Raw genomic sequence first — 12,929 nt, forward strand, 5'->3', positions numbered from 1 at the left:
AACCACAGTTGTTGGCAAGTGTTTGTGTCCGAGGTAGCCTTCAGTGTGTGTATATGTATTCATGTGACAGAGAGCGTGACCTCATTCTTCAATCCTCTCTCTCTCTTCTTTCTCAGTCATTCGAACGCACACACGCAAGAACGTAGCCTACGCACGCATGCACGCGCACGCACACACACACACACACACACACACACACACACACACACACACACACACACACACACACACACACACCCCGCTGACGCACAAACCACGCACACACACACTGACTGTCGGCAAGCATCTCTTTTTGTTTTCTTTACCTTTGTTTATTGTGTTTTCGATATTTGTGTTTATTTTTTGCTTGACTTATCTGTTTTATTTTAATGTTTGCTATCCACATCGTGTGATAAATGTTTCTTCTCAGTCTCCGAGTCAGTTTAGTTTCTGCACGCCGCTTTGGTACTCCTTGTTTTTCTAACTGGTGTATTGTGCGCGATTTGCGGATTTATTTTTATTCCTTTCATATGCTGTTGAAGTGTTGTGGGTGTTATTGTCTGTATATGCTATGTTGCGTCTGTGTATGCCTACAAGAATTTGCATTCGCTCTCTGCCAGTACAAGTCCAAACTTTATTGGGTGTAATGTGCCTGTGGTCTGCTCGCAGTCGAGCACAGATAGTTTTCAAACATTCCTCCAGTGAGCCGCCGCGCGCTGCGACCTGAGTAAAGCGCTTCTTTGGTCTCTGGCAACGTTGAACTGCGCTGATATGCCCAGCGACGTGCGGACAAAGTGATATCGCCCCGCTGGCTATTTTTACCGCTGGCCTCGGTCGGGCTTTGCCACAGAAACTCACGGTTTGGCCTGTAGGTAAAATGTACAATGTATTTTCTGATTTGTGCACAAAAGCTATTTTTCTTTTTTCTTTTTTTTAACATAATAATGTTTAATGTCACTGTTTGTTTAAAAGAACATGGTCACATTTGTAAAAAAAAATGTTAAATTAGAAAATAGATAACATTTTGGTTCATGATTTTTCCTACACCTGTGCTGAAAATAAGAAATAAAAATGTCGGTATATAAGTCACTCAAATACAGCTAAGTATGACTGGCTCGGTTTGAGTTTGTTACTGCACAATTCGACCTCTGATGTTTTTGTTGAACAATTTCACAACTTCCTGTGTTACACAAACTCAGTGATGACCAATTTTGCCTTCACCCCTCCCATAGGGTGACGGATTTCACAACTTTCTACAGATGAACAACAATGTTGCCTACACCCCTCCCATAGGGTGACGGATGTCACAACTTTCTGTGTACACAAACTGATGACGTATTTCACAACAAAATGGCGCTGCCCATGGTCAACCTCGATACTAGTTCCGGTTCCGGAATGTCACCGTCCACACAGGCAAATGCCTCCGCATAACCCAGACCTCTGGGTCTGGGAACAAATGCAGGCAATTCTAATTGTATTTGTTTTGCATATCACATGCATGTTTGCATAGTCACCAAACTACTATGTATGCCGTAAATCAAAATAGAGGGTGACACATACTATGTTGCCGACATATGTGACCCTCCACCACGGAATGAGTCGCATGTCACCTCGCGCGGTTCTGCGCTAGACTTGATATAAATCCGGAGAGTGTATGGTAACAGCGTGAGGGTCACCTTAGTCACAGGCTTATAACTCAAACAGTTTTTGCTCTTTTCTAAAACGGGTTTCACCACTGGATAGAGCATATGAAAATCATGCAAAGGTGACATGCGACTCATGCCGTGGTGGAGGGTCACATATACACTACTGCTCGATAGACAAAACATGTAGTAATCTCTATGTAACCTATAGCAAGTCATGTAGTAATATATTATGTAACATATAGCAAGCCATGTAGTAATCTATATGTAACCTATATCAAGTCATGTAGTAATCTCTATGTAACCTATAACAAGCCATGTAGTAATCTCTATGTAACCTACAGCAAGCCATGTAGTAATCTCTATGTAACCTATTTGCGTAAGCGTATGTGTAGGCACGTCCATTATTTACCTGGAATCTGAATCTCGCTCAGTAGGAAGAACTTGCAGTGCTGTTGATTTATTGGGTCGTTGACTGGATTGCGTTTGTAGATACGCAAATAGCGTCCCCTTTTTGGTGTCCTCCACTCCAGGTTGTAAATGTCTGCAAACGAACACGTTTAACAGACATTAAACACAAATTCTCTCTCTCTCTCTCTCTCTCTCTCTCTCTCTCTCTCTCTCTCTCTCTCTCTCTCTCTCTCTCTCTCTCTCTCTCTCTCTCTCTCTCTCTCTCAACTAAAACATGAAAAATCCTCTCCCTTGCTTATTGGCCATGTGTATCGTAACCCTGCTGAAATGTCAAGGTGGATTGATGATTTTGTTTCTATGATGGACAGAGTGAAGGCTCGTTACGAAAATGTTGTATTGCTTGGCGATTTTAACATTAACCTACTCAGGCCTCAAACAACGTGGTGCTCAACCACTGCTCTGTTTGGTCTTCATCAGCTGGTTAAAACCCCTACAACAGAAACAAATACTTCATCAACCCTGATTGATCATATTTACACTGATAGTAAGAATATCGTTGCAAATGCGCAAGTAGTGCATTCCAGTTTTAGTGACCATCATTCTGTTTTTTGCTCGATTTCTCTTAGATTGCCAAAATCACGTCATAAAGGCCACACAACAATCGAATACAGAAGTTTCAAGTATTTTGATGAATCTGCCTTTTTCTTTGACCTTAATCAAGCCCCATGTTATAGTGTATTCAATTGCAGTGACGCAGAGGGCGCTTGCAATATTGTTCACCATATTTTGTGTTCAATAATTGCTAAACCCGCACCACTACGTCAGCATAGAGTGAAACATCCCCAGCTCCCCCCTTGGTTAACCTCAGACAGTATCGAGGCTATGGCGAAGCCTGATTACTTTAAAGAGCGCAACATGAAAACAGAATATAAACTGCAAAAAAAATAAAGTTTTGGACACAGTGAGACAAGCAAAGGCAGAATATTTTAATAAACTGATTTCTGAAAAAAAGATACAGCTACAATCTGGCGAGCAGTGAATGAAATTCTTGATAAATCTAGGAAGGGATCAACCAATTCTCATTCACAAATATCTCCAAATGATTTTAACAAACACTTCATTTCGCTAGCAGACAACCTAAACTCGTGTCTCAATCAGAATGATTCCCTTGATAAGAATGATTGTTTTGAAAAAATTAAAACATTCTGTGGACAAAAGTTGACTCAAACTGACACGTTTTCTATTCCTCAAATCTCAGTGCACGAGGTAGGAAATCTGGTAGAACAAATGGCGAATAAAAAGTCAATGGGTCCAGACAAGATTCCCGTCAAGATGCTAAAACTTGCTTTACCTTACAGTGTCGATTCCCTAACTTATGTTTATAACCTAAGCATACAACAAAACGTGTTCCCTTCTATGTTAAAGTGTGCAAAGGTATTACAACTTCCAAAAAATAAGGATCTTACAGACCCAAACAACTTTAGACCTATTTCCCTCTTACCTGTTCTATCTAAACCATTAGAAAAGCACATAGAAAAACACCTACTGGCATATATGGAACAAATGAATCTGTTTCATCCTTTTCAGTCTTGATTCCGCTCTAAGCATTCCTGCCACACCGCCTTAAGCTCTTAATGCGAGACTTGGGTGTCAGCAATAAACAAAGCAGAAATAACGGGAGCGTTGTTTTTGGACTTTAAGAAAGCCTTTGTCCTAGTAGATCACTCACTTCTACTAAAGAAATTAAAGTGCTATTTAAAAGACGACTCCGTTTGTGCCTTTTTTGATGGTATCTTTCAAAACGGAAACAGTATGTATCCATTAACTGTAAAACTTCGTCAAACGAGTTTGTCAGGAGTGGCGTCCCTCAAGGGTCTGCATTAGGACCTAACTTGTTCTGTATTTATATAAATGATTTACCCCTTCATGTGTCCGATGAAATAGTTAGATGTGAGTTCTTCGCGGATGAGTCTTCTGTTCACACCAGTCAAAAATCTTTGGAATCCGTCAACTCTTCTCTTCAAACAAGTGTGGATGAAATCACTGAGTGGTGCGTTTCTAATGCAATGATCATTCATCCGATTAAAACAAAGAGTATGGTGATAACCACGAGACAAAAACACCAATTTAGTCCTTTACAATGACATCTGTCAGTTGGTTCAACTCAAATGCAGCAAGTTAGGGAACATAGATTATTGGGTGTTACCATTGATCAAGAGTTGAAATGGCAAACTCATTTGAGTCATATTTGCAAACTAGTATAACAAAAATGTGTATCTGTTATCAAAATTAAGGCATTACACAGATTCTGCAGCACTCAAAATGTTCTATTACGCTCACATAATGCCTCATATAAACTTCGCATCGACACTTTAAGATAACTGCAGTGATGTTTATTTAAAAAGACTCAATTCCCTGCATCGCCGAGCTGCAAAACTTATTCTGCATGATTTGAATAGGTCCACGGATGATAAACTAAAGCTCCTGAATTTCCTCCCATTGGAAGATCAGTTGACGTTAAACAAGGCTGTGTTCAGGTATAACATTCTAAATGACGACTGTCCTAAATATTTGCAATCACATTTCAAACATGCCACAAAAAGATATGGGTCCCAGAAAATCATCCCTCCTATACCTCGCATAGACCTCTACAAATCGAGCTTAGCCTTCTCGGGAGCGTTTCTCTGGAACTCCTTCCCCCAACAGATAAGAAATGCAACTTCAGTGAAAATGTTTAAGAGACAGTCACGTTCACACATCATTCGTGAATGAAATGTCTTGTTCGATTGTTATTGTGTTAAACATTTTGTACTAGTGTTAACGGATGTGTAGCTGATCGGAGCAACTTTATTCCCAAATGAAAGATATAACAAGACATTCTTGTGCTGTGCTCTGTGAGAGGTGTTTTCTTTGTGCTTAATATTATTTTGTTTGACCTAGCTATTGATGTGTACATTGTTGTTAAACAGTTGTTTGTTTACCAGGGTTTGCTAGTGTGTGATAGGGTTCGTGTCCGTCTGAAGATGTTAGTTTCTTTGTTAGTCCTGTGTTGACAACTCTTGACAAGCGCTTAGAACTGTACCCACGGAATACGCGCTATATAAGCTTCATATTGATTGATTGATTGATTGATAACTATCTCAATGTAATTGTGTAATGTTTGAGTTCTCCTTATGTGTGTCCTTAAATCGAAAATTTTTAAGTAAATTTTCATTTCATTAATATATACTTACCCGAATCACATAAAAGCATTGACGCAGTCTTACATGCTTAAGGTCTGAAAAGGCTACCCGTCTTAAACAATTTTAAAGGGGAGCAACCCAACACAAAAAGTGTAAATACAGGTATGGTAATGACCATCTACCCGGGGAGTTACCTCCCATCCGGGTTACGTGACGTCACTTCCTCTGTAAACACCACGTGTCTTCATACGACTTAATAGACTAAAAAATCATATGCGGGGTTGGCGGGGGGGAATACACTATGTGATTCGGGTAAGTATATTAATGAAATTAAAATTTACTTAAAAATGTTCGATTAAATTACATATTCTTACTCCGAATCACATAAAAGCAGATAGCTTCAACAAGGCGGTGGGAAAGAAAAATCCAACTCACTCTAAAAACCTTGCCAAAACACTGGCCTGCTGCCAAAAGGTCAGGAAAAGGGCCCAGTGAGAAAGAAAAACTAACTCACTCTAACCCTTGCCAGGAACTGGCCCACTGCCAAGAAGCAGAAAAGGACCTGAGAACCATCCTGATTGACAGTCGTGATGTCTCTCAGGCAAAAGTTGCGAAAGACAACATCAGAGAGCCAAAAATGTGTGCCCAGCACTTCTTCCAATCTCCTGGACCAAACGACCCAGAAAGAGAACCCAGCCTTGGATTAAGCCGAGCCAAGTAGAGGGAAAGACAAGCTGCCCCCCCCTTTCGGATGGAAGGAAATGCACATGCACTGAAAAACGATCTATGCGTAAGGTAGTCCGATCAGTGAGGTGAGGGACAAACCTCGCGGCGACCATAAGACGATCACGCCAAAGTAATCAAACTTAGGAATGGCGTGAAGCCCAAAAGGACTGAGAGATAAAGGTCAAACCAAGGCAGAATGACCAATACCCAACAAAGAGAGAGAGAGGGACACCTGAGTACAAGGTACCAGAGCCCCCCTCGACAGGAAGATCTCAAAAAGAGACGGTCGCCCGTAATGCCCTAACGGTCAATGCGAAAGCAGAGAGAGAGGCAATACGAGGAAGCAGAGGCTTACGAAATAGCGTAAGCCTCAGAAGAGAAGAAATCACCGTGGTCAAAAACTGAAGTGACCGGTGACCCTAAACAAAATGACTAAAAGCCAGATTGTTACAGAACAGTCTGCTTGAAGGTAAATGAAGGAAATTCAAAAACCCCAAGTAAACTTCGTAGCCAAATCAGGAGAAATTCCTGAGTCCAGCCGAACAACTAGCCGTGTCTGTCTACCTCTGAAAGACTGAGAGTCAGACACGGCGATCAACCGGCAAACGCCGCAGCCCGAAAATGCCATAGTCGAACCACGCAGAGTAGAAGACTATAGCACAGGCTCAGGCTGAGAGCCGTAAAACCTGTGGAACAGCCATGTACCAAAGTACCCAAAGTACCAGGTAAATATACGAAACATAAGTTTCGGCTGCCACCTAATATGCTGGGCTATAAGCCCACAGCAAAGGAAAACGGGAACATTAGATACCGCTCTGCCAAAAGGAGAGGGGTAGCCAAAAACCTGAGAGAGGAGATAAGCCACAAAGAATGACTCCTCCAACATGCATTGCCAAAGACAATGTCCCCTCAGGAAAATCTGAATGTTACTTCCGAGGCCAACTCAAGCGCAACTTAAGTTTGGACGAAACACCAGAACGCGTCTGATCGCTAGAGAAAGACGGAGTCAGACTCTGCAAAAGACGACCAGGACCGAGTCCAGCAGCTTGTGGCAAACTGAGAAGAACGGGGAAGCCTGAAAACAGCAGCCCCACTCAAACGGAAATCGTCCTATCTCATCTCCTGCCTAAGATGAAATAAAGGAAAGAAAGTCGAAGTCCGAAGCCACAAGAACAGGGAAAACAACAACCATCACCGCCCACAGGTGGAATGGCTGTTGCACCAGCCGAGGCTAAAAAGCCTGGATGCCCTAAGGTCAGCCGTTGTTCCAAAACTCAGACGTACCTATGAAGCGTCTGTGAAAGAAACAACCTCTCCGGTAAAACCGGAAGTGCCACTGCAGCAGCCCGTGGCTGAACTGCTGTTACACTAACTGAGGACTGAAGCAGTATAACCGAAGGACAGCGCTAGCACCGACCAGAAGAGACCTCAGCGGGTGCTCGAGCTGATGGGCCTAGATCACTGTGAAATGATCGGCTGACGCATAAGCAAATATGCCCTCATTAGATCAATGGGAGTCCCCCGACCTCACCACTCCCACAAACTATTGGCTGTGTACAGAGACCATCCAATGAAAACTTGCAAGGAGGAGACCCGCCCCGCCATCACCAAAGTGGGGGCGGAGGGGGGGTGTGTGATCGGGGGCACTTCCTTGGGGAGAGAGGCTTGCTGCTAGGGCTGCCCTTCTCCCTGCCCAAAGGTGATCTAATTCTCGAGAATCAGACAGAGACTGCCCATTGGCCGCCTGCTGAAAATGTCCCGAGGCCTGAGCATGCTTCCCATGAGGAAGCTAGCTCTGCTTTAACCCTTGTAGAGAGAAGTCAGAGATCCGCTGATCTCTATCCCACGGGATCTACTTTTCTTGTCTGGTAAAAACACCAAAGTGCAAAAAGCAGATCCCTCTACTCCGATCAAAGCCCAATTGTCCCTCCTAGCCTGCTCAGAGACCTGAGCATGCGAGAGAAACAAGTCCTTCCTACACCCGACTATAAAGAGAGGTGAAGGGAGGACAGCCTCTTTGTTCTTCGTTCGCCCTAGCCAGGCTGAACGAGTGGAGATGCCATCAGAGTCCTGATACACACTAAGCGTGGAATGTTCAGTGACTCCAGGAAAGAGCGCGATAGCGCTCTGACGATCATCTCCGAAAAAGAGGCAAATTCCAAAAACTGACGTCCAAATTCCTCTAAGTTCCTGCGTTCCCATTAAAGGTGTACGCGGAAGAGCAAAGACGCCAGCAAAATCCGACCCAGCTTCAGCCAAGAGAACTTCCTATGACAGGAAGAAACAAAAGTCGAAGCCTGTGTAGCCGAAGCCAGCCGAGGCTGCGCGTGTTCCGGAACTGACCCGTGAAGACCGAGTAGCAGAACCGGAACCCGTGGATACCACTTCCGGTAGGAGATGGCCAGCCAAAACCTGCGGAAGATGGTACCCACATTGAAGGTGACTATCAAACCGGAAGTAGGAAAAACTCCTCCTTCGCGGAACGGAAGTCCGACATCGCCGAATGCAACCAAAGAGGAAGCCAATGTCCCTCCATAAAAAATCTGGAAGTAACCTCCATCGAGGCCTCGAAAGAAGCCGAGAGATTCGACAGAACGTGTCTAGTCGCTGGCTAAAGACTGTATAACAGAATAGCCAAGAGACCTGACACTGACCGAAGTCACAGTTGCCAGTGGAAAACTACTGAACGGATAACCGGAAAACCGGAAACCCGTTCAACCGGAAACCGTCCTGTCTCACCCCTCCCGTAAGAGGGTAAGACAAAGAGGAGGTAACATCCGAAGCCACCAGAACTGAATAGACAGTAGACGCAACACCCAACCAGTGAAGTGACTACCGTCCCGGCCGAGGCTGAAAGCCTGCATGCCCATAGGCCAGCCGATGTTCCTCACTTCGCTAACAGTGTTAGGAAGAAGAACAATGCATCCGGACAAAGCCGGAAACGCAACAGACAAAACCGCACAATGCGGAAGCAAATGTTGCGTGGGCTGAGGACAGAAGACCGAACGCCCGTAGGCTAGTCCGCGGTCAACTCCAGTAGAGACACACCGTGTAATCGCAAAGGAGGACCTATGCTCCCAGTAAACCGGAATGACGACTGTCCGGATGTCCGTAGGACGTATCCTGTTCCTCACTCACTGACCTCTGTATAGGAGCAGCAGGAGGAGGAACGGCAACTCCGGGCGGAGCCGAAAAGGCAACGGACGAAGCCGCATAAACGGAAACGCCTGTTGCGATGACTAAGGCCGGAGGCCAGAACGCCCGAAGGCCAGTCAACGGTCAACCCCAGCCATGACCTCTGTGAGTGCACGGGATGGAGGACCTTTGTTTTCGGGAAAACCCGGAAGCGCGACTCCCGAAAACGGAAGCCGCCCTTGCTTATTCACAGCCGTGCACGCAATGCAAACAGGCTTAGAAAGAGCAGAAGATTAGGCAACGGACGAAGCCGCATACAGCGGCAGCGTCTGCTGCGAGGACTGGGGCCGGAAGCCCGGTGGCCCGAAGGCCAGTCCACAGTCGACACCAGCAGGGACCTTCGTGGGTGTGCCAGATTGACCTTCGCTTCCGGGAAAACCCGGAAACGCGACTCCCACAAGCGGAAGCCGCCCTTGCTCAGTCACGGCCGTACACGCTGTGCAATCAGGCCTAGAAAGAGCAGCATATCCTGACAAGCAGGAAGTTTTGCAGTCGACACCAGCAGGGACCTTCGTGGGTGTGCCAGATTGACCTTCGCCTCCGGGTAAACCCGGAAACGCGACTCCCGCAAGCGGAAGCCTCCATTGCTCAGTCACGGCCGTACACGCTGTGCGAACAGGCCTAGAAAGAGCAGCATATCCTGACTAGCAGGAAGTTTTGCAGTCGACACCAGCAGGGACCTTCGTGGGTGTGCCAGATTGACCTTCGCCTCCGGGTAAACCCGGAAACGCGACTCCCGCAAGCGGAAGCCGCCATTGCTCAGTCACGGCCGTACACGCTGTGCGATCAGGCCTAGAAAGAGCAGCATATCCCGACTAGCAGGAAGTTTTGCAGTCGACACCAGCAGGGACCTTCGTGGGTGTGCCAGATTGACCTTCGCCTCCGGGTAAACCCGGAAACGCGACTCCCGCAAGCGGAAGCCGCCATTGCTCAGTCATAGCCCTACTCGCTATTCACGACTTTCCGACCTTGACATTGTAGTGGGGGTCAAGTGGGCGTCGGCATTATTGTCCAATCAGAAATTTTGATGCGCTTCCGCTTCCTGTCCCGCCCAGTCTGCGCAAAAGAAATGGCGCAAAACTGTTTGCGCGGAAAAAGGTGATGAAAAAAAGAACACAACCTGGTTTGATAACCAAATGATTGCGATCTTGCATTCTAGCAGCATTTAATGTGGAACAACGACACATCTGATAAACAAATAGCCAGTTTGTTACCAACATGAGAAACTAGGGTTTAGAATCGAAGCGGTAAACCCGGACGCTGTTTGTACACGTAAATCCGGAGAAGCTATCGAAGTAGGTGACATGTCGTTTCACTCCGAGTGTGCCAGCACCGGCCCTCCACCCGCCAAACCCCCACTAGGCAGGGAAAGTGGTTCGACCTTGCATGAATGCAGGGCAAGTTCGAGTTTGCTAGCTAAAATTGCTGCTAGTGCTTGCCTTGTCTAGATCTGGAACTTTTTCAATTGGATTTTTTCTCTCTATTATACTGGAATAAGTGGGTGCTTTTCTAGATCTAAGCATCGACCGAATTAGATAATGATGTTCCTTGCATTGCATTCTCCTAAATCTGTTATTCTAACCAGTTTGTTTAAGAATATAATTGTTCGTTTTTTGTTGATAAGCTTACACGATTTTTTTCTTTTTTAAGTAAGTGGTTTCACACGTACAACATGAGACCCACATGCACTAGACAATGGAAGTTGAGGTCCTCGTTCAATACCACAAATGCCAGTATTATACTTCAGACTCCTTTTGGAGGAATGTGTGGGGTTTGGGTGTTGAACTTGAAGTGGCAGATTGTTTGCACAGGTATGAATGTTCGTACGTGCACGCATGTATGCAGGCATTTGTTTGTCAAGCAGGAACATGCAACATTTTGTTGACCGTATGTGAGTGCGTAAAAAGCTCCAGCTCTGCTTCTTCACCAGTCACAGACGCATTGCGTTGTTCAGCTTTCCAGAAATATATTAACTCAGTCAGAACCGGCTTCATGAATATTTTATTTCAGGAAAAAGTCAATCGAATCTACACAAAAAAAGGTTATTGCGTTGTTCTGTCTTTGAGACTGTATCACGTAATATTGAGCTACTAGAAGAAACATGTCTGTGGCATAGTTTGACCCAACAGATAGAGAAGTCAACAGAGGTATTCTGCCGTCAGCAGCTTTATTGCTGTTTTGAATTTGATCTTGCATAATTTTATTACATAATTTTGCAACACACAAAGAAATCGTAATTGAATATTTTACGCAAAATTGAATAATTCGCAAACATGTTTGTATGAACAAATATTATTTTAAGAAAATATGAGTGTGAGGATGGACGTATTTTGAGTGAAGTAGCAGAAATTCTTTTTAAGTTCTTTAGCTACATGCACACATTCTGTTAATTACGTTCTTAGCAGGGAGATCCAGATTAATAATACTGCTGTGACAGGTTGTGGTTTCCATACACACATTGAATACAGGAAAACAAAAACAAAAACACAGTTAAAAAAAAAATGTGCACATATGATTAAAATATTAAAGTGTACAGAATAAAAGCAAGATATGTACAAAAACAAATCTCGTGGTTCTCTTGTCAAACCCACTGTAGTAAGCACAGAATAGGAGAGAAGATTTTGGAGAAGGTGGCTTAACCTACTGAAGTAAATGATCAAGAGGATTCTAAGCATTCAGTGCTAAAGCTCTCAAATCACAAGACATACACACTTGTTGTGGCTATCCGAACTGTTGATTTAAAAAAAACCATACCTACAAATTGTAAACATCTATTACAAAATTATATATATTGTATGGATCTGTCTTTGTAAAATATACTGTACAGAAAATTTTAAATAATCTGCACAAATCTCGTGGTTCTCTTGTCAAGTAGTAGGCACAGAAAAAAAACCAAAAAACCCTGTGTTTTGTCTTGTAAATTATACTTTACTAAATGTGTACAGTATTCTAAGAAAAGAAAAATTCTTCCTTTTTATCATAGCAATTGCCTCCCTTGAAATTTATTTGTAAAATAATTCTGAGAAAAAAAGCTTTCTACTTAAGGTAGTTCACTGGACCCGTTAAATATAATTTGGTTTCTCCCAAAAGTTGGTTATTTTTTAAGTTCGATCTGTCTGCTATGCATTCAGCATAAAAAAATATAGGGTAGTGGGTTCGTTTCGGAGCTATGAGTCTCGGAAGACAGTGCCCGTTTTGAATTTTGGACCGACAAATCGAAAAATGGGTATGTTTTGAAAACGGCCAATTACACAAACATCTGCATAGGAATAGTCATTTAAAAAATATCACCCAAAGCAGCAATGGGCAGGTAACGAAGTGCACTGGTAAACGAAAATGTTGCGCATACTCAAACTTTGTGACGTCACGTCTTTTGCCAGAGTTTATTTTAAATTTGTTCCTCATGTTGAGGTATTTTATTGCTGGTAGCCTGGAAACAAATTACGATTTGATGAGGAACGCAGATCGCAAGAGCGATCAAAACGGCATTAAAAAAAACCCAAAAAAACGACAGGTTGGTTGTGTTTTTAGGGGGGGTTCACTCCCTTGATTAACCCCACCCTTTGCACTATTACTGTCCAGTGTGCCTCAGAAAAATATGTGTCACGATAATGTAAAGGGCTGTTGTCCGATCATTTGTCTCAGATATATGAGCCAACTAAATTATGTTTTTAAAAACCACTGTTACATATGACCTCTGTTGAAAGTCAAAGGTCACCGCAACTTTGAAAGGCCATAAGTCCGATTCAAATGTAATAAAAACGCCAATCAAAAGGTGGAGGTCACTTGTTTG

This window comes from Littorina saxatilis, unplaced genomic scaffold (assembly GCF_037325665.1).
Source record: "Littorina saxatilis isolate snail1 unplaced genomic scaffold, US_GU_Lsax_2.0 scaffold_639, whole genome shotgun sequence".
NCBI lineage: Eukaryota > Metazoa > Mollusca > Gastropoda > Littorinimorpha > Littorinidae > Littorina > Littorina saxatilis.